Source organism: Lissotriton helveticus, chromosome 3_1 (genome assembly GCF_964261635.1).
Source record: "Lissotriton helveticus chromosome 3_1, aLisHel1.1, whole genome shotgun sequence".
In the NCBI taxonomy this organism is placed as follows: Eukaryota; Metazoa; Chordata; class Amphibia; order Caudata; family Salamandridae; genus Lissotriton; species Lissotriton helveticus.
In genome coordinates this window covers 934,058,757-934,076,604 of record NC_136061.1, presented here as the reverse complement: position 1 = coordinate 934,076,604, position 17,848 = coordinate 934,058,757, and the positions used below count along the sequence as shown (strand labels likewise).

At 48.7% G+C, this 17,848-nt stretch overlaps 1 long non-coding RNA gene across 2 annotated transcripts in view; it reads right to left on the bottom strand.

Annotated features, from left to right (window-relative positions):
• LOC144824799 (uncharacterized) overlaps positions 1–17,848 on the bottom strand; it is a 642,332-nt gene that overhangs the window by 396,322 nt on the left and 228,162 nt on the right. The window lies entirely within an intron of this gene.

Sequence of the window (17,848 nt, the reverse complement as noted above, 5' to 3'; positions counted from 1 at the left end):
TCAGAGTGTATGCCCTCCATGAATGCAATCACCTTGCCTAATTTGTTCTTGTGGGCACTGAAGGCATTGAGCAGGGCAGTCTGGCCCACGCAAAGTTGCCGCAGGAGCTCTACGCATTCTGCGCTGAGGGCAGCAGGGGGGACAGGTGCAGGGGCAGCGGTGCCATGTGTGAATGTCACTCGTCCCCTCTTAGTAACACGGATACGGCCAGCACCAGAGGAAGTGGATGGGAGGCTGGGCACTGGTCGCTGGGTGTCAGATGTGGCAGAAGACTCCCCATCCCCTGTGCCTGCTAACATGGAGGCATCCCCGCTGGCATCAGATGAAGTGGTACTCTGTGTCTCAGCCACGGATTCCTCGTGCATACTCCTGTCACCCTCAGATGCGCTGGTGTGCTCTGTGTCACTTGGCTCAGTCTCACTTGCCTCCGCTGCCGCAGTCGTTCTGGTCTCGCCACCACTTGTTTCTGGATCATGTTCCGCCGTGGTGTCTTGCGATTCTGCATTAGTGAGAGAAACAGGGTTGTGTAAGTGTCATCATCTGGTCACACGATTTCAGATCAATGCAGCACAGTAGAGGCCTAGAGCTACATGGTAACCACCACACCCTGCAATCACTGTGCAGCTACACACTATATAGACCACAACAGTGCGTGTCATGCAGACAAACTTCCAGGAGTGAGGCATGTCGATGGCACACAGCACTACACCCTGCCCGTGGATGGAGTGCCCCCACCCCACATTGACCTGCCCCAAGGACATGATGTGGCCACAACACTCATCAGCACTGACAGCCCTACAGGGAACCAGAGGGGACCACACAACCCTGTTTTGACTACACATGCCACAATGCCAACTAGGCCATAGCAAGCACCATGTGCCAATCTGGGTTCACATTGTCGTCTGATGTGTGGTCCTCAACCATCATGGTGCATGCAAAGTAGACAGACATGGTGTCACACTCATTAAGTGGACACTACAGTACGCCACAATATGGACTCCCCACACCATCAAAATGAAGAGTGACCATGTGGCCACAATAAATCTATCAAGGTTTGAGAACTGCAGGCAGAGGCAGCACAGTGAGGCCATGGTGGGCCAATGCCTCATACAGGCACACATCACAGTCGCCACTCACATCACATATCACAGCATGGGAACACAGGCACATCACATGTGTCACCGCTGGCACAGGCCCTGTACACATGCATCCACTCCCAGACAAACTCTCCCTCCCCAGATACTCACCATCTCTGTCTTGCGGCTGATGCCCCTTCAGACGTGCATCCAGGTCTGGATTGGTCACTGCCAGTATGCGTCCCATCAGCGGAGTCATGGTGCGCCGTGCCAAACGCCCTGTGCGTGGTAGCACCCCCAAGGTCATCTCTGCCACTTGCTTAGCCAGCCGGCTAATGTCGTCCCACCTCTTGTGGCAGTGTGTGCGTCGTCTGTTTGATACCCCCAGGGCTCGCACCTTTGCTGCTATGGCCCTCCACACGGCCTTACGTTGGTGTACCTTGAGCTGTAGGTATGAGAGTCAAGAAGGGCAAATGAATAATTACACAATGTCAGATGTCAGCATCTATCAGTACAGCAGCCAGACACTGACTCAGGACTCACAGTAACCTCCCTCCCTCCAGAACTGGGGGTACCCTCACAAGGCCACTCTGCATGGCATTAACATTAGTGACTGCATGCACACATTGTGGTTCCTAGTCTCCATGATATTCACACAAATGCATGATGCCTCAACACAAATGCATCAAGAGCAATGTGTAACTCAGAAATTGTACAGGGCACTGATGGGGCATATCTACTATTCAGTGTGAAGCAACTGTAGCATGTAAGTGGGCTGATGTTCAACGTTTGGCTGTGCAGCCACTGAACCTACTCTGTGGGTCACACTGACTCTGACTACAGGGGCACCCTGAAATTTCCTCGAAAGCATTCACTGTCCTGGCATCTAAATGGCTAACAACAGCTGGGTCTGTATGCATGACAATGTGACACACCCCACTCACACATACGAGTACAGGCCTAGGAAAGAGTGACATTGCAACACACACACTCCCTCGACCTGGAGACAGCTTGTCTGTCAGTGTTTGTCATTACCCCACATCCCCAGGCATATACTGCAGCATCACGACTACACGTCTGACACCACCCTGCCCTACAGCTCCCTTCTTGGTGACTTACCACAACATTGGGACCACCGAACAGCCATGGGTACTGTGCCAGCACCTGGTCCACAAGGACCTCCAGCTCCTCACTCGTGAATGGACTGGCATGCATATTCTCTGTCCTTGACATCCCTGTGGATATGGCAGACCGGTGGTGGAAATGAGCAGGACAGGGTCCCAGGCAGGATGGCTCTTGAGGCAGCAGCAGGAGATGGTCCCAGGCAGCAGGCTCTTGAGGCAGCAGCAGGAGATGGTACCAGGCAGCAGGCTCTTGAGGCAGTAGCAGGACTGGGTCCCAGGCAGCAGGCTCTTGAGGCAGCAGCAGGAGATGGTCCCAGGCAGCAGGCTCTGTGAGCAGTGGAAATGTGAGGCTCACTCCCACAGATTTATAGCGTCCAGGAGTCGTTTGGAAGCTTAAAAGCTGCTACAATTGATTGTCCGGGTCTGCCTTATTCAAAAGCATCCAATGACCGCCTCCCTGTATGCAATGATCCACGGCGGTGACGCACCGTGGGTGCCCGGGATGCGCTATCGCGATGGGGCATCATTCAAAAGCATCCAATGACCGCCTCCGCGGTAGCGGAGCACACCTTCCGTGATTATCAAATCTGCATCATGCCACCGCGATCATCGCTGCCATTGGCTGTATGCCATGCTCCACGGCGGTGACCCACCGCGGGTGCCCGGGGTGCGCTACCGCGATGGTGCATCATTCAAAAGCATCCAATGACCGCCTCCGCGGTAGCGTAGCACACCTTCTGCGATTTTCAAATCTGCATCATGCCACCGCAATCATCGCTGCCATTGGCTGTATGCAATGATCCATGGCGGTGACGCACCGCCGAGGCCAGGCGGTGGGTACCGCGACTCATGTGGCGGAGCATACCCACCGCCATATAGACATGTCCATATGCCAATGGCTACCGCACTTGTGAGGGGGGTGGTGCTGGGGTCACACCGCAGGGGACCGGCGGTAGGTACCGCGACTCATGCGGCGGAGCATACCCACAGACATATAGACTTGTCCATATGCCAATGGCTACTTCACTTGTGAGGGGGGTGGTGCTGGGGTCACACTGCCGGGGACCGCCCCGGCGGTACGTACCGCGACTCATGCGGCGGAGCATACCCACCGCCATATAGACATGTCCATATGCCAATGGCTACCGCACTTGTGAGGGGGGTGGTGCTGGGGTCACACCGCCGGGGACCGGCGGTAGGTACCACGACTCATGCGGCGGAGCATACCCACCGCCATATAGACATGTCCATATGCCAATGGCTACCGCACTTGTGAGGGGGGTGGTGCTGGGGTCACACCGCTGGGGACAGGCGGTAGGTACTGCCATTTTCGTACCCATTGCTGTGTATGTCAATCCAGAACACTGTATCAGCACCCTGCAGCAACATGGTGAAGGGCACATCATTGTACACACGATGCCACACAGCCATGTCATCCACAGGCGGACGCACGTTCAGTGTGAGATACTTTGGCCTGTGGTTCAGCCATTTTAGTAAGAAATTTGATGGCTGATGATGATTGACAGACTTCAGCTGATGTAAATGATGTTGTGACGTTTAATGTGTTGTGGGTCAGTGCAGACCTTGACCTGGCTGGTGTCACTGCATTGTAACATACCTGACTTGTGCATTCACAACTGCTCATGCACACAACGGGAAGTGTCCCTGCTACTGTGATCATTGTGTTGATGAATGTGTGCCGACTTTACATGATGCATTGAGGTGTGGCAGGTACAGCAGATGTGTATGGTAGACATGGTAAGTCCCAATACATTGGCGGTTCTTGCTGCACCATGTCTGCACATGTGAATTGTTAAGCCATTATATCCGCATTCACAGTCCCCGATGTGTTTGTGGCACTTGTGTATTGTCACTGGAGAGGCGTGCCCTCTGTGTGTAGCTATTGGCCAGCCATGTAACCTGATGTGCCATGCATCTCTCTGGCACTCGTTGTTTTCTCATGACATCATTGATGCTTTGTGCTATGCCCATCTCATGATGCTTGTCACTGACATATTCATTTTACTACTCAACTAGGAGGAGGCCGAATCTCCTACGTCACCTGACAGTGCTGGAGGACATGGAGAATGAGGCAATCATCAGGAAATTCAGGCTGGACAGACCAACATTGAATATCCTGTGTGATCTATTGGAGCCCCCCCTGCAGCCTCGCCGTCACTATCCTACGGCATTCACCCCCACCTACAAGGTGCTGGCAGCACTCCACTTCTTTGCGACTGGTTCCTTCCAGGAGACCGTGGCTAACGCTGGGGGGATGTCACAGCCCATGTTTAGCATGGTGCTGAGGGATGTTCTTGCGGCCATGATGCTATATCGCAATCGCTACATACATTTCCCTAGGGGACGTGAATTGGCTGCCGTTAAGGGTGACTTCTATCCCCTTGGGCGCATCCCACATGTAGTCGGTGCCATCGATTGCACCCATGTAGGTCTGGTGCCACCGCAGGCGACGGAGCACATTTATCGGAACCGCAAACACTACCACTGCATAAATGTGCAGGTGGTGTGCCTTGCGGACATGACCATGTCACATGTGTGCAAAGTATCCCAGTTCAGCCCATGATTCGTACATCATGAGGAACAGCATGGTGCCACGGATGATGGAGAATCTGCATCCCGAACGTGCCTGGATTGTGGGTGAGTATCACTACTGCTATGGCGTGCTGTGTGTCACTTGGTGCACTCTGGCTGTACAACATTGCAATGTGTGTTTGTCATTCATAGGTGACTCAGCATATCCCAGTAGGCCATGGCTGTTGAGCCCACTCCGGAATTCCCGGACACCAGCATACATTCGCTACAATGAGGCCCATGGCAGGACCCGACGGGTAATCGAGCGGACTTTTGGCCTGCTGAAGTCAAGGTTCCGGTGCTTGACACGACCGGAGGTGCACTGGCATACTCGGCTGGGAAGGTGTGCCAGATCGTTGTGACATGCTGTATGCTGCACAACCTGGCCATCCACAAGGGGGTCCCCCTGCTCCTGGACGATGGTGAGGAACCAAGGCAACCACCTGCTCAAGGACTTGAGGACAGTGGTGAGGAGGAAAGAGTAGACCTGAGCCAGCAGCTCATCGACCGCTACTTCACCTGATGGTGGGTGACGTGGTGCACCTTGTACATTGTCTGGTGTGGTTGCTGTTGCGTTCATGTTACCGAGAGGCACATGTTCTGTCACCTATGTGTGGTATTAGTGAGATTGACGTTCCACACGAAGATGTATGCTGGACCGTATTTGTGCACACCTGCTAGACATTGTGTAGTATGCCTGTGATGTCTTGTGTATGTTTTGTGCAGTGATCTGTGCGTGTTGCCACAATGAGACCAGTGACTGTTGTTCTGTTGTGTCTCCCTAGGTGCTACAGAGTGTTCCTGCCCTGCTTACTGAACATCATTTTCACACATCATGGACATTATCAACAATGTAAATACTACACTAAAGAATTCACTACACAAAATCTGGAGCGTCAGGTATTTTATTTTGGTAGTGGACATGTGAATTGTGCGGGAATATTTACATGAAGGTGGGGAATGAGCAGTGAGTTGACAGTCATGGTCGCAGAGATGCAAGAGTAGACACCACATGGATGTGGTGACCCAGTCCAACAGAGAGGTGCCATTGCCAAGGCAATGTGGGGAAAGACAGTCCAAATAGTGAATGCAGTTGGGGAGAGGGTTGTCTTGACGGCTGGCTCCGTGACTGGCGTGTGGCAGGTGCTTTGCCTCCAGAGAATCCCAGGCTCTTCTTTGGACGCCCCTAGATCTTTTTGGCGGGGGGGGGCCTGCTGAATGGCCAGTAGCGTCAGAGGACTCGCCCCCTCTGTTGGCGCAGGGGAGGATGGAGCACTGTCATCCTGCGGAGCAACAGGAGGAGACGGAGGTGGTGGATGGGACACAGGCCTGTCCCTCTGCAACGCCACTTGCTGGCCCATGAGGTTCACCATCTGTCCCAGGCGGTTATAGATGGACCTCATCAGCAGGATGAGCTCACTTAATAGTTCATCAAACTGGCCACTTTGTCCCTGCACCTCTTGGTAGGCCTGCACAACTCTGGTGAAGTGGTCCAGGGATGGTGTCCACTCCTCCCGAGGTCTGGTGGTGACCCTGGCCCTCCCACCTGCTCTGCTGCCACGGACCTCTTCCCTCGCCACTGGGGGGCCACACACTCTCTCCCTGCCCTCCACAGGTGTTGCTGTGGGATGGGCATCCCTAGGGACAGGGAGGGTGCTGCAGGTGGTACTGGTGGTGTTTGTGGCAGTGGCGGTGGTGGTTGCGGTGGAGGCAGAGGCTGTGACAGCAGGGGTCTGCTGCGTTGTTGTTGCAGCAGAGGTGGTGGTGGGGAGGATGGGGGCCTGGGACCTCTGGGTGTGTGGCACACCAGATGGGCCGGCCAGGAGCTCATCGTCCAAACTGTCATGGGAGTCTACATCTGAGAGTCCATGTGCTGGGGTGGAGACTGGCTCTGCTGGTCGTTGGTGTGGTCCTCCGCAGTGAGTTCTTCATCACCTGTGGAGTAGATGGGGAGTGGTCATTGTTTGTGTCATCTGTGTATCATCATATGTCTGTATACTAGTTATATTTGCAGTCATCAGTAGTACAATTCATGGCAACAACGTGTAACATTTCATAGTGCAGAGGGACATCATGGAGTCATACATGTTGAATGTCAATGCATTGCGTGCAATTGTTGTTGGTTTTCTGGATGCAGGTCCCCCACACACACTTCATGAAGAATTACAGTAGGTGCGTACCTGTTAGGTGAGGGTGCAGCGTGCAATGGCTGACAGTTGCTCCTGGGTGGGGGAGGCCTCCATGATGCTGGGGTATGGGACAGGGGGAATGGTGGGAGCAGTGAGACTGGCCTCCCACCCCAATACAGTGCTCCAATTCAAGATGGCTACTAACCTGTAAGTCTGTTTGTTAAACAGTGCAATGGCTGACACATGCTCCTGGGTGGGGGAGGCCTCCATGCTGCTGGGGTGTGGGCCAGGGGATATGCTGGGAGTTGTGATACAACCCTCCCACCCCCAAACAGTGCTCCTATACAAGATGGCTACCTACCTGTGAGTCTGTTTGGTAGACAGTGCAATGGCTGACACCTGCTCCTGGGTGGCGGAGGCCTCCATGCTGCTGGGGTGTGGGACAGGGGGTATTCTGGGAGTTGTGATACAACCCTCCCACCCCCAAACAGTACTCCAATACAAGATGGCAAGCTACCTGTGAGTCTGTTTGTTGAACAGTGCAATGGCTGACACCTGATCCTGGGTGGGGGAGGACTCCATGCTGCTGGGGTGTGGGCCAGGGGGAATGGTGGGAGCAGTGAGACTGGCCTCCCACCCCAATACGGTGCTCCAATACAAGATGGCTACCAACCTGTAAGTCTGTTTGTTAAACAGTGCAATGGCTGACACCTGCTCCTGGGTGGGGGAGGCCTCCATGCTGCTGGGGTGTGGGCCAGGGGGTATGCTGGGAGTTGTGATACAACCCTCCCACCCCAATACAGTCCTCCAATACAAGATGGCTACCAACCTGTAAGTCTGTTTGTTAAACAGTGCAATGGCTGACACATGCTCCTGGGTGGGGGAGGACTTCATGCTGCTGGGGTGTGGGCCAGGGGGAATGGTGATAGTAGTAGTGCAGGCCTCCCTCCCCCACACACCCTCCCAGTGAAGATGGCTACCTACCTGTGAGTCTGTTTGTTAGACAGTGCAATGGCTGACACCTGCTCCTGGGTGGGGGAGGCCTCCATGCTGCTGGGGTGTGGGACAGGGGGTATGCTGGGAGATGTGATACAACCCTCCCACCCCCAAACAGTGCTCCTATACAAGATGGCTACCTACCTGTAAGTCTGTTTGTTAAACAGTGCAATGGCTGACACATGCTCCTGGGTGGGGGAGGCCTCCATGCTGCTCAGCTGTGCTACAGGGGCTATGGTGTGAGTTGTTGTACAGACCTCCCTCCCCCATACAGGCCTCCTAAGCAGGGTGGCTGGCTACATGTTGGGTGGGGATGGACAGTGTAATGGTGTTTGGGTATTGCAAGGAGGTAATTCTCATTGTGGTGGTTGATATTTGTCTGTACTTACCAGCCTCCGCTCCCCCGGCTACTCCAGTGAGACTTTCAGGAAGCAGGATGGCAAGCACCTTCTCCACTGCCAGTCGCGTTTGCCAGTTCTTGCTCCTCCTCTCCTTGACAACCCTCTTGAGATCATGCCACAGCTTCATGATCTCCTTCTTGGATCTTGGGGTGGCCCCTACTGCATTCACCCTTTGGACTATCCTTTCCCACATTTGTGTCCTGGTGGCTAATGATGTCTGTTGGACCAGGCTACCAAATAGTTGTGGCTCTACTCTCACAATCTCATTGACCATGACTGTCAACTCACTCCCGGTGAATTTGGCATTTTTTGTGATGTCATGGTGTATGGGGGTTGAGGTGTTTGTGGGTGCAGGGGTGTGTGGGTGCAGGGGTGTGGTGATGATGTGTGAGGTGTGTTGTGTGCTGGGGGTTTGTTTGTGATGGTGTGATGGTGGTGTTGATGGTGGTGGTGGGTGGGTGTGTGTGCTGTGCTCTTTTGCCTCTCCTGTCAGATGTGGTGTATGGCCTTCTCTTCTGGAGTGATGCAAAGGATTGTGGTCAGTGAAGGAGGTGGCTTTGTACTCAGCTGTGTGGGTGTGTCCAATTGGATTTTGGTTGTCAGAAGTGTTGTGGGAGTGGTTCTGTATATTTATTTTCGTTATTTATGTTTCTGTGTATGTGTGTTGTATATTTTGGAGGCAGGGCTACTTTGTTTATGCAATGTTAGGCATCACTGCGGTGTTTTCACATCGACCGCCATGTTTTTCATGTTCGTCCGCTGCGGTGGCTTTGCTGCTGCTTGACCGCCATTTCTCCCATTCACTCCTGGGTGCGACCACGGCGGTCGGTGTCGGCGGTTCCGGCCGCAACACCCTCGGGGATATCGTAATTTCCCATGCAGTGTCTCCGCTTTACCTGTGGACGGTTTTGTCTTTTCCGCTGCTTTTCCGGCCGCCGCGGTCGGAGTTTTGGATCACCGCACGTGTCGGGCGTTTTTATTTCTACCGCTACCACCGCGGTCGGATTTTTGTGGCGGTTGATCCTAATTTGACCGCCGGTTTATCCGCGGTGATGGCGGGCGGTTGTTTTCCGCCTCCATGGCGGTCGGGGTGGTTTTCCGCCCGCTATCCTAATGGGCCCCTTAGTGTGTTATAAAATGACTGTTACAAGTATACAGTTTTCGATACAGTCACTCATACAATCACTGAGTCTTATGTATGCTTATTTATAAACAAAAACTGTCACATACACTGCCTTTTATATTTCTACTTAGTTGGACATGTATCATTGAGGAATATATTTATTCATCACCACACTCATAAAGAGATTCACTCACCCAAATACGTGTTTCCACCTGCAGTCTTAACCTCATATACCTACTAAATCAACTATTTACACATCTTTGGATAGTCACACACCTCTCAACCAACAACAAACACATTCACTATCCCATACAAATACTCACTTAACTAATTAATACTAATATAGACTTTCACATAGCTAGTAACCAACTTATGTAGTAGTTTACACAACAAGAGATACAGTGAAACAGATATTCACACAGTTTAATCACTATCCCATATATTTAGTGAGACACTTTAAATTAGTCACTTAGACAGTCAATCACAGTGCTACTAAATCCTCCATCCAGACACTTATACATCAACTCATTCTGTAATGCAGATTGCTATATATATATAATACATATTTAAATATCGAACCAAACTACATTCAAAGGATGAAGTCATCAGTGATGTCATCAGTGATGTCATTTGAGATGTCGTCAGTGATGTCACTGACTGTGTCATGAATGATGTAATATGTGACATCATCAGCAGTGGATTGCGGGCGCGTGAGTTATAGTTAGTAGAACTAACTATAATGGAGGAATTTCAATGGTTTTGTACGAGTGAAAAGTCCAGCTAACTATAACACCCCTGAAACCTATGGTTTTTTCAGTGAATTTCTAAGGATTTTTAAAATGCTAATTCCTAACTATAAAATGGCTGAAACCTATGGTTTTGTTCGTACCCGGCCACGCGTTGCTGTGGCTCAGTCTGATTAAATGGAGGAGAAAGAAAAGAGTAAGCGCACGTTTCTAATATGTTTAATTTCACAATGCTTGTGGGTATACAATATGTTTTTGTGACGATTGTCTCTATGCGTCCCTTGTAGTTGTTGCACAGCAAGCAAATCGATAGGGTCTGTTCGGCCTTTCGATTAAAAACACGCGCGTATTGGCATGTGCGTATTCGAATCCAACGTTGTGTATATATAAAAACGTGCTAATGTTGCAGAGTGAACCAACTCCTCCCCCCTCCCTCAACTCACTTCCCGGTCTGCCATCCTGACACCAACTGTCCATCCTAATATATGTAGACTATTGTCTCTATGTGTCCCTTCTTAATGTTGCTAAGTGAACCAACTCCTCCCCCCTCCCTCCTCCCACTTCCCGGTCTGCCATCTTGACACCAACTGTCCATCCTAATATATGTAGACTATTGTCTCTATGCATCCCTTGTAGTTGTTGCGCAGCAACCAAATTGATAGGGTCTGTTCGGCCTTTCGATTAAAAACACGCGCGTATTGGACACACGCATATTCGAATCCAACGTTGTTTATATATAAACATGCGCTAATGTTGCAAAGTGAACCAACTCCTCCCCCTCCCTCCATCCACTTTCCGGTCTGCCATCCTGACACCAACTGTCCATCCTAATATATGTAGACTATTCTCTCTATGTGTCCCTTGTAGTTGTTGCGCAGCAACCAAATCGGTAGGGTCTGTTCAACCTTTCGATTAAAAACATGCGCGTATTGGACATGTGCGTATTCAAATCCAACGTTGTGTATATATAAACACGCGCTAATGTTGCAAAGTGAACCAACTCCTCCCCCCTCCCACTTTCCGGTCTGCCATCCTGACACCACCTGTCCATCCTAATATATGTAGACTATTGTCTCTATGCATCCCTTGTAATTGTTGCGCAGCAACCAAATCGATAGGGTCTGTTTGGCCTTTCGAATAAAAACACGCGCGTATTGGACACACGCGTATTCGAATCCAACGCTGTGTATATATAAACATGCGCTAATGTTGCAAAGTGAACCAACTCCTCCCTCTCCCTCCATCCACTTCCCGGTCTGCCATCCTGACACCGACTGTCCATCCTAATATATGTAGACTATTCTCTCTATGCGTCCCTTGTAGTTGTTGCGCAGCAACCAAATCGGTAGGGTCTGTTCAACCTTTCGATTAAAAACACGCGTGTATTGGACACGCGAGTATTCGAATTCAACGTTGTGTATATATAAACACGCGCTTAATCGAATCCAACCTTATGTCAAAATTTCAAAGTAATTGGTACAGATCTTTTGGAGATTTAAGATTTTGAACAAAGATTGACATTTTTATGTGTCTGTTCGGGCTTTCGTTTCAAAACACGCGCTTATTCAACATGCGGGTATTCGAATCCAATGTCGTGTATAGAAAACCATGTGCGTATTCGAATCCAACGTTGTGTCAAAATTTCAACGCAATCGGTGAAGAAATGTCGGAGATTTCCGATTTTGAACAAACAAACTGTTAGAAGCGGGACCCCCGGCCGGCCAATGCTCACGCCAAGGTCAGTCAGGGATCACCATTTCTAAGTCAGGGCAAGGGAGTTACACACCAAGATAACCCCTGCTCACCCTCTAGGTAACGTGACGCGAGCAGCAAGGCTAATCTCAGAGGCGATGTGTAAAGCGTTTGCGCGCGCACCCCAGCGACAACACCCTAGGCCCACCACAAAGGAAACTCCACACAAGGTTATATCAAAAATAGCCTTTGTATTAAAATAATAAAAACACATTAGATAACACACACACTTTACAATGTGCCAACAGGCACGGGCAAGATTTACAAGGGATTATGTACAGGACAGGGCCACCTGGACCACTGTCAGGGGTATGCACTTTTTAGAAATAGCACTTGTAGGTATAACACTTAGCACATAAACATATAATGACTGTAACACAGAAATAGTAAATGTAGCATACAACCAGTAACTACTGGTAAAGGGTAAATACCTCCTACGCCACCCTAAACACTGTAGGGAAATCACGCAGGGTACTAGGACCTTATCATCAGGACCTATGGAAGGAAAACCTATCACCTAAGCAAGTCACATTTAGCAAAGGGAATGAAACCTAATATAATCACCTAAGCAAGTCACATTTAGCAAAGGCAATAAAACATCAACATTCCTCTAAGCAGGTCACTTTTAGCAAAGGGAAATAAAAGCATAAGGAATCACCCAAGCAGGTCACTTTTAGCAAAGGTAATAACATAAACAATCCTCTAAGCAGGTCACTTTTAGCAAAGGGGATAAAACATAAACAATTACCTAAGCAGGTCACTTTTAGCAAAGGTAATAACATAAACAATCCTCTAAGCAGGTCACTTTTAGCAAAGGGGATAAAACAAACAATTACCTAAGCAGGTCACTTTTAGCAAAGGTAATAACATAAACAATCCTCTAAGCAGGTCACTTTTAGCAAAGGGGATAAAACATAAACAATTACGTAAGCAGGTCACTTTTAGCAAAGGTAAAAACAAACATTCCTCTAAGCAGGTCACTTTTAGCAAAGGGGAATAAAAACATAAAGAATCACCTAAGCAGGTCACTTTTAGCAAAGGTAATAACATAGACAATTGCACATGAAACATTAAAACACATTCAGGGGTGCAGGTAGAACATTTGCGCAGAAATTACATCAGCAAGTAAATCACAAATTACGCAGGGTGCACGTAGCACCAGACTAGAACTGACCCTCAGGCCAACTGGCCTCGCAAGGGCTGGAATGCCCTGAGTCTCAATGTCAGGGAAGCTGCGCAGGCAGCACAGCACACAAAGCCTAAACGTAGCAACTGTCCACTAAGTGCTGGACAGTTGTAAATCACTAATGCTGATCAACGTTGGAGCCTCTGGGGCTCAAGAACACCATGGGGCAAAAACACAGAGTGGGAGCCACGGGGCTCTGACCACCAACTGCCCCTCAAGAGCCTCTCTCAGGGCTTACACAGCTAATAGGCAATTTAGAGCTTCAGCGCTCTAAACAATGAAAATGGCCCCCAGAGCCTCTCGGGGCTCATAACACAAGGAGATGCCCCCAGAGCCTCCCGGGGCTCGTAGAACAGATGGGGCGTCGTGGGAGTCCCTCCTGGACTCAATGGAACACAGCAATGCCCCTCGGAGCCTCGCAGGCTCGTAAATACCAAGGGCCCGTGAGCCTATCTGGGCTCTACCCAAGGAATGGCCTCAGAGCCTCTCGGGGCTCTACACAATGTGGCCCTGAAGGTCGGTGTCCCGCTCGGGGGGGGGCTTGAACACAAGAGTAGCCCCTGAGCCTCACTGGGGGGATAGTTGGAGCGGCCCGCTGACCAGATGGGGCCGCTCAACACACCCGGCGCACTCTGCGCCTCTTTCTATCACGAGAGCTCTCTCCCAGCCCAACACTCACCGGGCTCCACTGGCGGCTCTTCTCCTTCTCCCGGGGCTCCTCTCTCCACTCGGGGAGCCTCGGGGACACGGCCGGCTACTTCCCTTCGCGCTGCTCGGCGAGACTTCCGGTTTGCCTCTCCCGGGCCGCGCAGCGATTGGCCGGCCGACCCAGTACTTCTGGGTCGCGGTAGGCAGCGCGGCGGCCCGGCGGGGGCTACAACCACTCCTGGGCTGCGGCGGTGATCTCGGGCAATGCCGGGTGGGCACCGGCTTTTCAATAATTAAATAAACCGGGGCAATGCCGGGTGGGCACCGGCTTCCAATACTAAATATAAAGCGAGGTGGGCACTCGCTCTGCGCAAAAATCGGCAAATCGGCTCTGATGCCGGGTGGGCACCGGCAATGTCGATAAAGCGCTCCCAAGGCACAGAGAAGCGCGCTCAGCGCTAAGGGGGAAAATAAAGCGCTTCCAGGCGCTCTGGCCACAAGCAAAGTCCTTTTAGGCAGGCAGGGGGGCAAGGCAGGGCCAGAGCCAGCACACTGGGTCTCCAGGCAGGGAGACAAGCCAAGTGGCGGTCCTCCTGGCCCCAGCAGCAGCAACAGCCCCCTCTGGCAAGGATCCAAAAGTAGAACAAATTGTAAGGGGACACAGACCCTTCTTATACTGTGAAATCCTTTGTTTCAGGGTGCAGGGTGAGGGGAAACCAGTTGCAGCTGGCTTGGGAGTACCCTTGATGGCCCAACCACCCCTTTCATTCACTGGGGAGGCTAGGGTCATTAGACACACCACAGGGGGGCGGAGCCAGCATTGTGTGGGGAAAAACCCAGCCCATCCAGGACCCAGGTGCACTCCTCCCACACATCACTCATGCTGATCTCACACTCACCACCGGGCAGACCCATCCAGACTTCCTGGAGCCTGGCATGCCAGCCAGCTCCAGCCAATCACCCTCCAGCATCCTCACTGCACACATACATCAATGTCCAGAAGTAGCACTTCCCTTCTAGACACATACAAGCCGCACATACCATTGCGCAGCATTCATTCTCACGAGTTCATACATACCAAACTCGAGCCTGCACTCCCCACGCATCAGGAACTACCAGGGACACACGCATTCCCCATGCATTCCTATGGGAGGGCAGGCCAGCCATTCTACACGCACGCACTTTACTCTGGGACACAGGGAAAAAGTGCACCAAGACCCAAAAATCACTACCACAGGGTCACAAATAAAAGCAAAAAGATTAGGGGTGAACCTGCCCTAAGGCCCAAGTCCAACACAAACATTTATATATATATATATATATATATATATAAATTTCCGCACTTGCACTCCTGCTAAGACGCCACGCCATCAATCCTCGGCTGACACACAAGCAAGAACACGGAAGACCCAGAGTGCTGGTGAGTTTTTTATTTAACAGCACACCATGGCAGGATAACGTTTCGCCCTACACAGAGGGCTTGGTCACATATATATATATTCACTGAAAAAACCATAGGTTTCAGGAGTTATATAGTTAGGAATTCGTTTTTAAAAACCTTTGAAATTCACTCAAAAAACTATAAGTTTTAGTGGTGTTATAGTTAGCTGGACATTTTACTCATTCAAAACCAATGAAATTGCTCCTATATAGTTAGTTGTACTAACTATATTTCGCGCACCCGCAATACACTGCTGATGATGTCACATATTAGATCATTCATGACATGGTCAGTGACATCACTGATGACATCTCAAATGACATCACTGATGACATCATCCAGTGAATGTGGTTTGCTTTGTTATTCAAATATGCATTATATATATAGCAATTTACATTGAAGAATGAGTGGATATATATAAATAAATATTTGGATGGAGGATTTAGTAGCAGTGTAATTGACTGTTTACTTGACCAATTTATAATGTCTCACTAAATATAAAGGATAGTGACTAAACTGTGTGAATATCTGTATCACTTTGTCAGTTGTTGTGTAAACTGATTCTACAGTTGGTTACTAGCTATGTGAAAGTCTATATTAGTTATTGATTAGTTAACTGAGTATTTGTATGGGAGTGTGAAAGTGTGTGTGGTTCGGTGGGGGGTGTGTGACTGTCCAAAGATGTGTGAATAGTTGATTCAGTAGATATATGAAGTTAAAACTACATGTTCTAACAGTTTGGGTGAGGGAATCTCTTTATGGGTGTGGTGATGAACAAATATATTTCTCAAAGGTACAGGTCCAACAAACTAGAAAAATAAAAGGCAGTGTATGTGTCAGTTGTTGTATATAAATAAGTATACATAAGACACAATGATTGTGTGAGTGACTGTATGGATAACTGTATACTTGTAATAATGATTTTATAATTCACTAAGTATGACTTACTATCTAAATGAATAGAAGAAGTGGTGTTTGTATAAGTGTTTTGCTAAGTAAATATGTAAGTATGATCCATTGTTTGCATAAGTGAGTAGGATGACTTCATATGTGAATAGGATGCGTGCTGTTGTTTAATGTCGATATAGATGTATAAGTATTTTTGATAGTGTTCTATTGTTCATTGACAGCATGTATGAGTGAATCCATAGGTAAGTGATTAGATGTGTGTATACATCTATGAATCACTGAGTGGATTTTTAGATACTTGTATTGCTGTGACAATGGTTTTAAATATGATACTCTGTATTTTGCAAATAGTGATGAAAAATTGTAATAGTGTATGAAAAGGTGTATGTGATTGTCACGTGGATGATGTCATCAGTGATGTCATCATTGATGTCATTTGAGATGTCATCAGTGATGTCACTGACCATGTCATGAATGATCTAATATGTGACATCATCATCAGTGGATTGCGGGTGCGCGAAATATAGTTAGTACAACTAACTGTATAGGAGCAATTTCATTGGTTTTGAATGAGTAAAATGTCCAGCTAACTATAACACCACTAAAACTTATAGTTTTTTGAGTGAATTTCAAAGGTTTTTTAAAAAACGAATTCCTAACTATATAACTCCTGAAACCTATGGTTTTTTCAGTGAATTTCAAAGGTTTTTTTAAATGCTAATTCCTAACTATATAAGGCCTGAAACCTATGGTTTTTTCAGTGAATTTCAAAGGTTTTTTAAATGCTAATTCCTAACTATATAAGGCCTGAAACCTATGTTCTTTTCCGTGTTTTAAAAAAAAAAATTGATTGGTTAACTGGCTTATTAAGTGTATCTTAGTGAATACATATATTAGCGAGTAATGTTTAAATATTTAAATATATGCATGAGTGATGTAATATGTGACATCATCAGCAGTGCATTGCAGACGTGCAAGTTATAGTGAGTCCAACTAACTATAACGTGGGAATTTCAATGGTTTTATGCGAGTAAAATTTCCAGCTAACTATAACTGGTGTGAAACCTATAGTTTTTTCAGTGAACTACATTTGTTTTTTTTTTGTCTCTGGTGGCCATCTTTGGGCTACATTGGGCTACATTTGGGCTCTAACATATATATAGCCCAATGTAGCCCAATATATATTTTTTCAAAGTTAATTTTCGTAAAAACCACTGCAGCACATATCTTGAGACATAGCAAAGGCACATCGGGCTACCAGTCCCTACAATTTTGCCAAGTTTGGTGGAAAAACATTCAGCCGTTCGGGCTAAAAGTGAGTCCAACCGCCCTATGGAAATTAACATGGGGAAAACACGTTTTGGGACCCCCCTTTTATCTCGGCCCCCGCTTGACGAATCCCCCCAAACTTTCAGGGAAGGAGCGGAGCTCCGCGAGGCAAAGTTAAGGAAAATTTCAGGAAGATTCCTCAACCGGCGCCAAAGTTATTCCCAATAGAATGTTGCGATTTCCCTATGGAAAACAATCCTAACTATATATACCTACTGGCTATCGCCAGTAGGTAATATATATATATATATATATATATATATATATATATATATATATATATATCTCGAAAACAAGAAGAAGCAAAACTGCCGTCCCGGGTCCCCAGGAAAACAGACAACTCCACGAATCCAATATCCAGGCAAGGTTTTTTATTAAGCAACGCTTAACAGAGAG